This window comes from Rattus norvegicus, chromosome 1, assembly GCF_021556685.1.
Source record: "Rattus norvegicus strain SHRSP/BbbUtx chromosome 1, alternate assembly SHRSP_T2T, whole genome shotgun sequence".
Taxonomy (NCBI): domain Eukaryota; kingdom Metazoa; phylum Chordata; class Mammalia; order Rodentia; family Muridae; genus Rattus; species Rattus norvegicus.
Genome location: NC_141534.1, coordinates 37,712,645 through 37,717,787, shown reverse-complemented (window position 1 = coordinate 37,717,787; position 5,143 = coordinate 37,712,645).

Sequence of the window (5,143 nt, the reverse complement as noted above, 5' to 3'; positions counted from 1 at the left end):
AAGGGGTTGCTACTGGCATTCGCCTATGTATTTGCTGTATTCTGGCTGTGTCTCTCAGGAGAGATCTACAGCCAGTTCCTGCCAGCCTGTACTTTTTTGCTTCCTCCATCTTATCTAGTTTGGTGGCTGTGTAAGTATGGGCCACATGGGGGCAGGTTCTGAATGGGTGTTCCTTCTGCCTCTGTTCTAAACTTTGCCTCCCTATTCCCTCCCATGTGTATTCTTGTTCCCCTTTTGAAGGAGTGAAGCATTCACAATTTGGTCATTCTTCTTGAGTTTCATGTGTTCTGTGCATCTAGGGTAATTCAAGCATTTGGACTAATAGCCACTTATCAATGAGTGCATACCATGTGTGTTTTTTTGTGATTGGGTTACCTCACTCAGGATGATATTCTCCAGTTCCATCCATTTGCCTATTAATTTCATAAAGTCATTGTTTTTGATAGATAAGTAATATTCCATTGTGTAGATGTGCCACATTTTCTGTATCCATTTCTCTGTTGAAGGGCATCTGGGTTTTTTCCAACTTCTGGCTATTATAAATAAGGCCGCTATGAAGATAGTGGAGCATGTGTCTTTGGTATAAGCTTGAGCATCTTTTGGGTATATTCCCAAGAGCAGTATAGCTGGGTCCTCAGGTAGTTCAATGTCCAGTTTTGTGAGGAACCTCCAGTCTGATTTCCAGAATGGTTGTACCAAATCCCCAACCCTGGACATAAGTGTTTTGAGGTTTGCCCTGAAGTTATCTGTGTTTTGATGCTAATTCCACTGCCCCAAGGACAGCTGCCTTGTCATGTGCTCAGGAATCCAGTGATTTCACCAGAGCCTTCTCCCCATTGAATCTGTAAATTACAGGTGAGGGGCAGGTACAGGATAGAAGGAGGCCTGTCATTGGAGGAGAAGAATGGGTGGGAGAGAAGTTTGAAGAAAGAGAAAGAGACAGGGAGAGAGAGGAAGAGACAGGAGAGGAGAGGGTGAGAAGCCATGACAGGTGATGGTAAGATTCTGCTCTGTGTATTTACAGGTTGCTATTAATGTTCTCAAGGGATGGATGGTACCGGGATTTGTAAGTTTAAGTGAGAAATTATATCTTATCAAATGGATCTAAGATTATTGTGTTGTGTGTTCTTTCATGTGAGGGTTTGAGTGTAGGAAAGTGTGCAGCTGGGATGTGTTTCCTCCAAGATATCTAGCATATATCTTGGGGCACTGTGGTGCCGGACCTAGTGGGGATAATAGACAACTATTCTTTTTATTTTTAAATTTTTACAACAACATATGGGCACTGGGGAAATTCCCTAAAAAGAACAATAAAGGCTTATGATTAAAGATCAAGATTCAATAAATGAGACTTCATTATGTTCAACATCCTTAGTAATCAGGGTAATACAAATCACCAAAACCATAGGACTCCACCTCACACCAGTCATAATGGCTAAGATCAAATATTCCAGTGACAGCAGATGCTGGTAAGCATGTGGAGAAATAGAACATGCCTCCATTGCTGGTGCAATTGCAAACTGGTACAATTACTCTGGAAATCAATCTGGAGGTTACTCAGAAAATTGGATATACTACTCCCTGGGGACCCAGCAATAGCACTCTTGGGCATATACCCCCAAAATGCGCTAAGATATAACAAAAACAGGTACTATACTATGTTCATAGCAGCCTTATTTATAATAGCCAGAATCTGGAAATTACTCAGATATCCCTCAACAGAGGAATGGATACAGTAAATGTGGAACATTTACACAATGGAGTACTACCAAGCTATTAAAAACAACGACTTCATGAAATTCATAGGCAAATGGATTGAACTGTAAAATATCATCCTGAGTGAGGTACCCCAATCACAAAAAAACACACATGGTAGGCATTTACTGATAAAAGGATATTGGTCCAAATGCTCGGATTACCAAAGGTTCAATCCACTAGCCTTCAAGAAGAAGGATGAATAATATGTGGATGCTTCAGCCCTTCTTAGAAGGAGGAGCAAAAATATTCATAGGAGTAGATATGGTGTTGAAGCTTGGAGCAGACACTGAAGTAATGGCCATTCAAACCCACCCCACCTGGGGACCCAGCCCACATAAATATAGGCACCTATCTCATCCAATATTGCTGAGAACAAAAAGTGCATGCTCACAGGAGCCAGATTTAGGTTCCTCCTGAGAGGCTCTACCAGAGCATGGCAAATACAGAGATAAATGATTACAGCCAATCATAAAATTTAGAACAGGATCCCCATTGATGGAGGTAGCGAAAGGAGTGAAGGAGATGAAGGGGTTTGCAACCCCATAAGAAAAACAATACCAACCAATCAGAGCTCCAGGTGACTAAACAAACATTTAAAGAGTACACATGAACAGTCACATAGCTCGAGCTGTAAATGTAGCAGAGGATGGCCTTGTTGGGTGCCAATAAGAGGACAAGCCCTTGGTCCTGCCAAGGCTGGACTCCCAAGTGCAGGAGAATGTCAGGGCTGTGAGGCAGGAAGGGTTGGGTGGTTAGGTAGGGTAATACCCTCATAAAAGAAAGGAGGGGACCAGTTAGGGTGTTTATTGATGGGAAACTGAGAAAGAAATAACATTTTAAATATAAATAAAATAAAAAAGTACCCAAAAAAAGTAAATAAGTAAATAAATAACAAAGTTTCTTTAAGGCAAAGACAACGTAATTAGGACAAAGCACCAACAAACAGATTAGAAAAAGATCTTTTACCATTCCTACATCTGATAAAGGACTAATACTCAACACATATACAGAACTAAAGAAGTTACACCCCTGAGAATCCAATAATCCTATTAAAAATTGGGGACAGAGCTAAACAAAGAATTCTCAGCTGAGGAATTTGAAAGGCTTAATAGTATCTAAAGAAATGTTCATCATTCTTAGTCATCAGGTAAATGCAAATGAAAACAACCCTGAGATTTCACCTCACAAAAGTGAGAATGGCTAAGATAAGAAACTGAGTTGACAACTGATGCTGGTGAGGATGTAAAGAATAATACTTCTCCATTGTCACTGGTATTGCTAGCTGGTATAACCATTCTGGAAATCATCTGCAGGTTCTTTTGAAAATTACACATAGTAGTACCAGAGGACCCAGCTATAACACTCTTGAGCATATACCCAAATGTTGCCCCAACATATAACAAGGACACATGCTCTAGTATGTTCATAGCAGTCTTAATTATAATAGACAAAAGTTGGAAATAACCCAAATGACCCTTAACAGAGGAATGGATACAGAAAATATGCTCTCTCCCTACTTATTCAATATAGTTCTTGAAGTTCTAGCCAGAGCAATCAGACAACAAAATGAGATCAAGGGGATACAGATTGGAAAAGAAGAAGTCAAAATATCACTATTTGGAGATGATATGATAGTATATTTAAGTGATCCCAAAAGTTCCATAAGAGAACTACTAAACCTGATGAACACTTTCAGCACAGTGGCTAGGTATAAAATTAACTCAAATAAATCAGTAGCCTTCCTCTACACAAAAGAGAAACAAGCCAAGAAAGAAATTAGGGAAACGACACCATTCATAAAAGTTGCAAATAATATAAAATACCTCGGTGTGACTTTAACCAAGCAAGTAAAAGATCTGTATGATAAGAACTTCAAGCCTCTGAAAAAAAGAATTGAAGAAGACCTCAGAAGATGGAAAGATCGCCCATGCTCATGGATTGGCAGGATTAATATAGGAAAAATGGCCATTTTCCAAAAGTGATCTACAGATTCAATGCAATCCCCATCAAAATACAAATCAATTTTTTAGAGAGTTAGACAGAACAAATTGCAAGTTCATCTAGAATAACAAAAAGCCCAGGATAGCTAAAATTATCCTCAACAATAAAAGGGCTTCTGGGGAAATCACTATCCCTGAACTCAAACAGTATTACAGAGCAATAGTGATAAAAACTGGATGGTATTGGTACAGAGACAGACAGATAGACCAGTGGAATAGAATTGAAGACCCAGAAATAAACCCACACCTGTGGTCACTTGATTTTTGACAAAGGAGCCAAAACCATCCAATGGAAAAAAGATAGCATTTTCAGCAAATGGTACTGATTCAACTGGAGGTCAGTATGGAGAAGAATGCATATGGACCTATGCTTATCACCCTGTACAAAGCTTAAGTCCAAGTGGATCAAGGACTTCCACATCAAACCAGATACACTCAAACTAATAGAAGCAAAAGTGGGGAAGCATCTCAAACACATGGGCACTGGAGAAAATTTCCTGAACAAAACACCAATGGCTTATGCTCTAATATCAAGAATCGACAAACGAGATCTCATAAAACTGCAAAGATTCTGCAAGGCAAAGGACACTGTGGTTAGGACAAAACGACAACTAACAGATTGGGAAAAGATCTCTACCATTCCTACAAGTGATAGAGGGCTTATATCCAAAGTATACAAAGAACTCAAGAAGTTAGACTGCATGGAGAAAAATAACCCTAATAAAAATTGGGTTCAGAGCTAAACAAAGAATTCACAGCTGAGGAATGACGAATGGCTGAGAAACACCAAAGAAATGTTCAACCTCTTTATTCACAAGGAAAATGGAAATCAAAACAACCTTGAGATTTTTACCTCACACCAGTCAGAATGGCTAAGTTCAAAAACTCAGGTGACAACAAATGCTGGCGAGGATGTGGAGAAAGAGGAACACTCCTCCATTGTTTGTGGCGTTGCAGACTGGTAGAACCATTCTGGAAATCATTCTGTAGGTTCCTCAGAAAATTGGACATTGAACTACCTGAGGACCCAGCTATAACTCTCTTGGGCATATACCCAAAAGATGCCCCAACAAATAACAAAGACACGTGCTCCACTATGCTCAGAGCAGCCTTATTTATTATAGCCAGAAGCTGGAAAAAACCCAGATGCCCTCCAACAGATGAATCGATACACAAAATGTAATACAACTACACAATGGAATATTACTCAGCTATAAAAAACAATGACTCTATGAAATTCATAAGCAAATGCAGGGAACTGGTAAATATCTTCCTGAGTGAGGTAACCCAATCACAGAAAAACACACATGGTATGCACTCATTGATAAATTGTTATTAGCCCAAATGCTTGAATATCCCTTGATGGACAGAAAACATGAAACTCA